The sequence below is a fragment of the Lepidothrix coronata genome, unplaced genomic scaffold (genome assembly GCF_001604755.1).
Source record: "Lepidothrix coronata isolate B3197 unplaced genomic scaffold, Lepidothrix_coronata-1.0 Scaffold11, whole genome shotgun sequence".
Lineage (NCBI taxonomy): Eukaryota > Metazoa > Chordata > Aves > Passeriformes > Pipridae > Lepidothrix > Lepidothrix coronata.
In genome coordinates this window covers 1,527,121-1,536,734 of record NW_016690191.1, presented here as the reverse complement: position 1 = coordinate 1,536,734, position 9,614 = coordinate 1,527,121, and the positions used below count along the sequence as shown (strand labels likewise).

The following is a 9,614-nucleotide window of genomic DNA, read 5'->3' as shown; positions in this document are numbered from 1 at the left end:
GGTTGCTTTTTCAGTAAGAAGAGAAACCACATATTTTACATGGTAAATTTGAGCAAGTATTCACAGAGATATACAGCAAAACAATCTTTAACCTTAGAAAAATACTTGGTAGAAGACAGAGCAGTGCTTCCTCTGGTGATGCAAGTTTTCTCTAAAGTAGTCATACCATTGTGGATGTTTATGTTTAAAAATTTGAATTTTCTTATGATTCTCTTTTCATGGTATCTATCTTAACAGAGCAAGAAGGGATGGTACTACCACACACATTTGTGTTGGAATTACAAAGATCATAAGGAGTCATAATCCAGATAGTTTATTAGAAATACTTAAATAGATTTGTTGACTTTGTGGTGTTATTATGAAATGCAGAAATAGCTGTAACTGTACATGAATCAAAAGTGAAAAATCAAATGTCACCAGAAATACCATCTCTTTGCTACCCACCTACAGTTTATTCAGAGGAGTTTAGGGAGGAGCTGAAAACAAATGCTTTAGGGGCTTTGCATACATATGATGTATTTCTCAAGTGTGGCAATGTGAATTGGAAGAAGGTGCTTGAAAAACCCATCCAAGTGACATGTTATGTTGTATCAATGCTTTTAATATCCAGACTGTTGACCTCATACATTTATGATGTATGTGGTCAAACAGCAGTGCAGAGAGCTGATTGGAATGACTAATAATTCCAGTGGAATCATTACAGCATAATGGTGTCAACATGTACTGCTGGGAGACTCTTAATCCTTGGAACATTAATATTACACTGGATGTGACCATTGCATGTCAAGACATACCATAAACCTTGTGTGATACTCATTACTGCAAGCAAAAGACACAAGGTTGTGATAGTTTCCAAGTGATCATTCTCATGTTTTGATATTATTTGGCTAATATTAAATACCATTTAGATACAGAGAAATAGTAGTAGCACACACACAGTTAGCTGAGAACTTGAGTGTGAAACTCAGGAGTGCTGATGAGCATTTACATAGGTCACACAGAGAACAGACTGAAATAATTTGTGCAAGCAATGGTTTAATCCAAAAGAAGCTGGGTTAAATATAGCTAGTAATATCAAAAGTTGTGCTGTGCTACCAAAAACCCCCATACACTATGAATTTTTACAGTATCTGTGGGTTACACAGATGGCACTGAGAATTGTGTCAGATCTGACACAATACAGGTCGAGAATGCCCAGGTGACATTTTAAAAGGTCCCCAGAACTCCCGTTTGTCATCCATGTGAGAAACAAAAGACCTTTAAATCCTGACCCAGCCCTACTGGTAGACTGTGGGCACATGCAATGGTAAATGCTGGACTGCAAATTTATGGCCTCTGTGTGCAGTACTCCCCCAGTGTTGAAATGAGCCCCTGGCAGACTTTCACTGCCATAGGACTGGGGGAATGAAGGTGCACAACAACAGATTTGGCTCTCAGGACTTACCTGCTGAAGCCCCAAACAACTGCAGCTACTGCTGCTTTGAAGTAGAGTTTTGGGGTGCTCAACACAGATATAAAGCAGGCACTTCCTCTGCTTATTTTCTATGACTTTCTCTCGTGGTACCTCAGGGGTAAGCCTGAAGTAATCCCAGCAGCTTCAGTGTAGTTGCTTTAGATTTATACCCATATAAACAGGAGCTCTATTTGCCCATTGTTTCTAAAATACGAGGTTTCTCTTCCATATCAAACTTCAGTGACTTATTTTATATTCCCTTACATCACGTTTTATCACAGATAATCCAGGAATATTGTTTCTCTGAGTAATAAACTTGTTCTTTAGTGCATGACCAGAGTAAAGGATATTGTGTCTTTTAGACATCACGTATAGACAAGAAGATATAAATGAGAGTTAATAACCATCAAATGTGTCTATTTCCTTTTCCTATAAATTAGAGCATGCTTTCCTACTGAATTTTGCAAGAAGGAAAACAGACTCCCTCCTGCTGATGTGGGGAAGCAATGCTAAATCTCCCTAAAGATTCACTCTGGCTTCTTACAGCTGTATGTTAGTACCTTTTTATATGCAATTTTACTTCATTTAGTCTTTAAGGTTGTGCCTGAGGTTAGTTTAAAAGGTTAGTTAAATGTTAATGGATGTTAATGCTGCAATTAAATTGTTAAATCAATTGAAAACTGTGGCTCCATCTCTATCTGTGTTAGTGCCGGCCTGAGTTGCATTGGCGTATAAATTAAAAGCTGTAAATCTAGTGAAGTCTAATTAGAGACCAAATTTCTCATTTATCTTATTTTCACAGGACTGTAAGCACTGATAGATAATCAACGAAGGGCTAAAACTTTTTAACATTAAAAAACTATTTTATCTATTTCAGGACTCAGGTGACTGATTATAATTCAGATCCAATTACTGTAAAAGGTCATATGTGAAATGAAGTTCTTACAGACACTACAAGTTTTATTTTACAAGTTTGCATACACTGCTGCACCACCTACATCCCAAAAAGCAGAAGTAAATACACTGAACAAGATTATATAAAAAGGCTCTTCAATTAGCCTCCCTCATGTAAGCCTTTGAAGTTTGTGATTTTAATACATGAGCACATCCAGTGTTCAATCCTACAGCACATGCTTAAGCTTCCCAGGTTATGTGTGTGCATAAGAGTCTTGTTGGTTCTTGCTTTCTGTGAGTAAAGGTTATTAGCAACATGCTTAATTACATTCGCCATAGATACAGCGATACAAATTCTTGGATTTGTGAGAATGGTTATTTCCATTGTTATGCTTAAATTAACTACTGGCAACCTGCCACTTAGGAAAAGGAAAGGAAAAAAACCCCAGGCTGTTTTATCCACAAAGGTCTTGAGGAAAAGGAAATGCCGATCTTAATCCAACTTGCAGTGCCCCAGTTTTGAGGGTGTTTTTGTGCACTAAAAACACATGCTACTTAATGTTAGTTCCTCCAAAGTTAAAAGTGAGATTTAATCATGCTGCTTCTGTTGGCTTATTTTTCCAACACCCCCTGTGATTCTCCGAAGTGTAGATCTTAAAGCTGCAAAAAGGCCAACAACAGATTGCAGCATGAGCATAGGGAGCAGCATCAAGACTCATTAGTTTACAAATAAACCACAAGACAAATGTTTAAAATGTTTGTAGGTTCCAAATCACAGTTCTAAAATTGCATCCTTTTGGTCATGTAGGAGTGTTAGAAATGTTACAGTTTCACATGTTAATTTCTTTTTTAGTGACTGTTCCTGGAGCACTTGAGGAAACATGTTTTGCTTTGGGAAATAAAAGGAGAAAAAAAAAATCCTCTGTCCTAACCAATTAAGACTTCACAGAAAGAAGTCATGAGCTCGGATTCTGCTAGAAGGCCTTCTTCCAGAGAAGCGTCAGCTCATGTCCTTTCTAGTGGCTTCAGCTAAATTTCAACATCCATTAAAACACAAAAAGAGATCAAATCTGAAAATGAATTGCCGAGTAGCTTGAATGTTCTAAACTTTTCTCTCTCCTAATTTTGTCACAAATTCAGATCTTCTGAAAACAACTCGGCCGCAAACTCTGCAGGAAAAATGTTGTTATGTTGTGTGTCCCCTACAGCAAATGAAGAAGGATGTTCTGGTTTTATTCTAAAAGGTGCACAAATTTCCTGACTGTCTTTTCTTTCCTGTTTGCATCAGTTTCAGTATTCACAGATTTGAAATATCACGTTGCACCCCCCAAAAGAGTTGTAAATGAATGTTGAACAGTCAAATATCCACAAGAGTAGATTGTGGATATTTAGTAGATAATAGTACAAAACCTGTTGTTTTGTACTATTTTGTTAAATAGTGCTTTTCCAATTATTTTGGTAGGTGATTAGTTAATATTTCAGATAATTATTTAACTATTTTTTTGTCACAGAGGTTCTGCATCTTCATAAGAAGTGGACAGGACCATTGCTAACAGCGATCATAAATCACTTCTGCTAAAAGTACTCTCTTTAAAATTGTAACTTGCTTTCCTTTCACTTCCTTGGTAAGAAAAGACAGCAAGGAATGATAATCCTTTTAGTAAGTGCTCAGAGTAGTAAATAGTTGCCTTATAGCAAGAGGTAATGTCATAAAGCAGGATATAAAAATAATAATAGTTAATCATTAAATAGCATGTTTCATCCACAGAAAATGGAGCTCTTAGAAAAGATGACTAAATAGCATTATCCATTTCCTTAATCCATCTCCTTTCCTTAATAATGATTTGATAAAATGGAAGCCAACTTTATCTCACCTTGAAAATAATAGTTTAGTTATACCAAACTTTCTCTACTACTTTCTAAATAATAATGCTAAATTTCAATAAATATTTGAGGGAGAGTCACAGTCTTTTAAGTGAAGGAAGAAACAACACAGATACAACTAAATTCATTGTTGAGTCAATGATTAATTGAATTATAAAAGAGAAGCTGAAGTTAATACAAGAATGGGAGAGATCTAAGTGTTTCTCCAAAGTAGATCTGAGGCTTGTTGAATCCATAGGGAATACTCTTAGTCCTCTCAGAACTTGTGGTCTGGAAAGTTTCCTCACAGGCCAGTTGACCTGGCCAGGGATATTTTAACTGCTGATAAAATACTGGCCTTATAGATGGGCTTCTTGAATGGGGCATAGAAAAGAAGAGATACTTTCTTTGGGAAGTCGATCGGCTGATGTGAATCCCAGTATTCATCAGCTGAGGTGATCACGAAATCGAGAACGTAGGACAAATTCTAGAGTTGTACATTTTCCCTACTGCTTTGCATGTTTGATGGTAGATTTACAGCAAGGAGAAATATCTGAAGCTAAACAGTATTTTGCCAGAGAACAATTTCATGTGAACTCACTCTGATGGGTGTTTCTGTAGAACTTGAACAATACCTGCAGATGAAAGAATACTTTCTTTATCCATTGTTCTCATCTTGTTGACTTCCATCACTGCTCTTGCTTGTGTTTTGGGAGGCAGAGGAGTTCTCATCTTGTGTTATGTGCCTTTGCTGTGCCATGTCATTTCTGGACAGAACAAAAGTATTCCAGCATTGTTCTGTGGACCCAGCAGAAGAAGGGCAAAACTTGGAGCAGTTGGGAAAAGGACTTACCATTTTCCCTATTTCAAACTTTATTTTTCTAGTTCTGTTCTGATCAAGTACCAAGCTGCTGCTATTTGAAAGCTTCTCTTTGTCAGATTGAGTCTCCCTGGCCTGTAACTCAGACACAGAAACCTTCCTTTGATTTTTGTAGCCCACAAAGAGTTCTCCAAGAAACCTTTTCTTTCCTTTCTCTTTGTTAGTGTTCAACTTTCATGTAGATTTTGGTGTGTGAAACCCTGAAGAGATGCCTTGATTTTGTGAGTGGGTCAGATGTTGCTCTTGGTCTGTCTGTTTTCATGGCTGTAGTACATATTGCATGACATTTGGGGGACAGGTGTTACATACCTGCATGAGTGACATGGTTTTATCAGTTTTACTTGTGACAGCGAGCTGCTACTTCCCCTGGGCCAGCGCAGATGTCAGTGGGCCCTACAGTGCTGCTTCAGGAAACTAGATGTGGGAAAATTTCTCCTAGCTGAAGGAGTAAATAACTTTCACTTGGACTCCATCTATAAGGCAGTGCAAAAACAACCATTACCCACTGTGCAGAGAAGGGGAGTGATGGGAAGGCATCATTCCTTTTGGTGACAGTCCACACTTCATCTCAGTCAGTGTCACAAACAGCAGTATCCCACAGCAGTATCATAAACCTGTATCCAAAAGAGCAGCTTCTTTTACATTTTGTTGTATTTTGTCTGGAGGGGGTATACTTACTGTTCCAAACAAGAAAAAAAATCCCATGGCAATATGGAACAGTTGTCTTTCAGGCTGGGTTTTATCTGATGATCACCACCCTGCCTATTGCTAACTTCAGCAGGATTTCTGTAAATAGCTTGGTGCTATTTGCTTGGTGAGCAAAAGCATCTCTAAATGTCTGGATTAGAGCACTGGTAAGAGAAAACATTTACAAGTCTAAGTTTGTTCTCCAGTGGGTAATATACTGGGAGGCAGATAAAATCATCCTGCAACCTTTCATGACTGGCAGTGTCTGGTAACAGCAATGAGTGCTGAATGTGTAGATAAAAGAGTAAGGCACCGGAATAGCGGGGGACTCTGCAGATCAGCACTGATGTGCGTTGATAGAATTACTCCCTGTAAAGGGAACTTGTATGGCATCTGCCTGCAGATATCTGACACTCATCAACATTGTCATTGTCTTGCTTCCATGGGGATCAGATATTAATTTTACAAAGCCTAAATGCAAGCTAGAAACAAGACAGATAAATGTATTTTATGCTGTCGCGTTTCGCCTTGTGATGCTCACGGCAGTGCTTAGCTGGAACCTCTGTAGGTGGGTTTGCTTCAGCATTTACGTGAGGATGACAAGGGGCAGAACGTGTTAAACAGAAAACAAAAGTACAGGGAATGTTGCCCATCCATTAGGAGTGGGATGGCTCCTGGGAGAGATTCTTGTCTGCGACTACCCAACCTCCAAACTGTGATGATAAACAACAGAACTTAAGAGCAAGGCAGATGACATTGCCTGATTCTGGAGACAGGAGTTCCCTGTAAAAGTCAGATTTTCCTTCTGCCTTCTAGGAAATAGTGGTTCTAAGTGGCTCCCTGAGACAGGAGTGCCTTTTTCTTTTTTATTTTTATGATTTTGGTGTTTTTCTGAATGAGACCCATTTGTAGTGTGATGATCAGGAGCTCCCCTTCCCTCCATCCGTCATTCCCCACTACTGTGAAAGCAGGAGCCCTGCTCTCTGACAGCAGGGGCCAAGGTGGTTGTTTGCAGCAGAGAGATTCAACCATTTGTGCAACCCGGCTGTTTCCAAACAAGCCGGGCTCCTGCAAGCCTTACCAGCTGTGAGTAATAGTGAAGGGAAGGGGGGAAAAAAGAAAGCTGCCTGGGCCTGCAGGCTTCAGACAGGCAGGCTCTGGGGGAAACAAGAGAAAGCCATTAACTAACCACAGTATTATCTTGATTCTCTCAGAGAAACGAGCTAGGGACGGCTAATGAACTAGCCTTAACGTTTCAAACTGAATGCACCTCTGGGAGCTCTGCTAGAACAAACAGTGTGACAGATCAATGCCTGATGCCTATATCAAGAGAAAAGGTTATTTGCCTCTCTAAGGAATTGCAGGATTAGTATATCGCTATGATACACTTTGTATCCTTTTCAAAATATGGGTTTATATGTTGTGCTTATTTTTATTTTTGTAAGTTGTAAACTCCACTAGTGTGAACAATAAAAAGGTAATCCATTCTTCTCTGCCCCCCTCTCTTTCCCAGGATCCTTTATGTTTGGGAGCCTGCACATGCACTGTTTGACTGTTGTATGCACCTTGCCACAGAGACACTCTCTAAAGTTTTTTAAAAAAACTTTCTAAGTAAGTTTAAAAAAACTTTAGAAAGTTTTTTTAAAAAAATCAGTTTAGAGCTGTGTCACTTGGTTGGGACCCTATGAAAGGCCTTGATAGGAAGCAGATTCTTAATAGAAGAAAACCTTGTGTCTGGAAGGTTTTGCTTAGTTTCTGCTGCTATCACTGGTATTTTCCATGTTCTTGGGCAGTTCTGTGTGTGTCCAGGCTTTAGAACCCCATCTCTAAAATGGGATATTAAACCTTCCTTTCTGTTACTGCTTCTCTGCCTTTGCTGTTTAGATTGAAAACTCCTGCACAGGATGTTCTACCTATTTATACTGTACCTGGAACGTGGACTGTAGATCCCTGTTGGGAGTTTTTGGTAATTTAGTTAATACAAAAACAACCTCCACGTGTCATACAATTTGTAAAAGAGATGAAAGGAAGTGACAAAGATGAAGGTGGGACCTGGAGATAATTTACCATATAAAATTATTAGAATTGGTAGAGTTTTTGGGCTAGGAAGAGTTCAGGCTAGGTTATTCTTTATCCTTGTGCCTTGTCCTTTGATGCTTAGAGCAATACCAAGCCAAGGGGGTAAATAGTCCAAGTGCAGCAGTCTTACCTCCTCAGCTGGAGGCAGAGTTGTTTTTAACTGCTGTCTATGATTTCACTATATCCCTTGATATTGGCATTTTTCTTTAAAGCCAAAGCCCTTGAAAACTATTACCTCATTCAGGAAGCTGCTGTACGTATTTAACCATAGACACAGGCTTTGGTCAGGCTATCAAAGTAATTTTCATTTTTACAAATTATTGCTTTAATGGGAATTAGATGAGGAGTGAATTATTGTTTCCTAAGAAAAATAAAAATCTCCAGGTGATTTGTCAAGAGATAATTGTCTGAGTACCAGCATTTAAGGAGGCCTGCATTTCCTTCTAGGAAGGAAACACGTTAAATGCTTAAATTAAAACAATGTTGTAAATTAGAAAATGGGACAAAATTAGCTTTATCTCCCCCCCCCAGTTGTACCCAGGAATTGAGTCAGAAAGTGATACATGTATCTCAACTTAAATGCTTTGTGTCAAATTCTGATATCTGTATTCTGCTTTAGTAACTGTTACTTCATCCCTACTTCTACTGATGTCAGTGGAACTACACATGAAACAAAGAGTGATTCAGTGTGAGTAAAGCCACCAGAATTTGGCCTTTTGAAGTCAGTATGAGCTTTGCTATTGACGCCATTGGAGATGAGAAATTGTTCTTTGATCATCTTCTGAAAACCACAGTTGAGCTTCGTAGGTTTTAAACCAAACATAGCACACAATTGCTTGGTTCAGGACAGGTACTACAGAATTCTTCATATGAGGTACAAAGTCACTTCTCCTGGACCTTCCATTCTGTCACAAACCCCAGTGTTACTAGGGCTTTTGGAAGCCAATGTTTACATTTAGAATTAATTTTCTAGTGCAGATTTCCTGCAGTAAGTTGAAAATAAAATTCGTTAATACCCAAGAAAGAAAAACAGCAATTTCTGAACATCTCTACTTTATAAATTATGTTGATTTTCACTGGGAGGGTGAAAATATTATTAGGGATGTCACAAGGTCCAAATTTTCTCTGTGTGTGAGAGATTGAGAGTTGGTTATTTCAGGGGATATGAAATATAATATTGTGTTTCCAGTCTCTTTCTATGTACAGTCAGGCAAAGCTTTCATTCAGAACTGAGTTGAGAATTGGCCTAGTCATGATGAAATGTGAAATCTTCTGGTCATGGAAATTCAGGAAACATTCATGTGCAAAGAGAAAAATCCAGATTGATGTAAAGTGTTGATGTCCTGGAAAGGTGGATGGATGAAGTAATTCTTATTTGTCAAAGTGTTTTGAAAGCCTCTGCAAAGCAGCAAAAGACACTAACAAAGCTTATTGTTTTATTTGCATCAGAAGTGGTCTGAATCATGCTGATTTTACTCGGGGAAACTGTCCCAACGAAGCAATTGATCGTTATCCTTCTCTTGGCTTTTTGACACCATTTAGAACCAGAAACAAATTTTTCAGTAATCCCTTCATGCTTGCCACTTGTAAATAGCCATGGCTTCTCCAGACTCAGTGGCTTGTTGTAACTCACTAGTAAAGTTATAGTTGTGCCTGACTGTAGATATGATCAGGGCAAGGTTTGCAAAGAGAGAGATCAAAGATTTTGTTGCTTCCCACACACTTTGCCATAGTAACTTAAGTAGAGGAAACTGAAAT

General features: G+C 38.5%; 1 long non-coding RNA gene across 1 annotated transcript; it reads left to right on the top strand.

Moving 5' to 3' along the window:
* The first annotated feature begins 712 nt into the window (after positions 1-712).
* LOC108492548 lies at positions 713-3,313 on the top strand. The gene is made up of 3 exons (XR_001873144.1): positions 713-839; positions 1,894-2,001; positions 3,201-3,313. It is a non-coding gene; the product is annotated as an uncharacterized LOC108492548 (long non-coding RNA).
* The last annotated feature ends 6,301 nt before the right edge of the window (positions 3,314-9,614 follow it).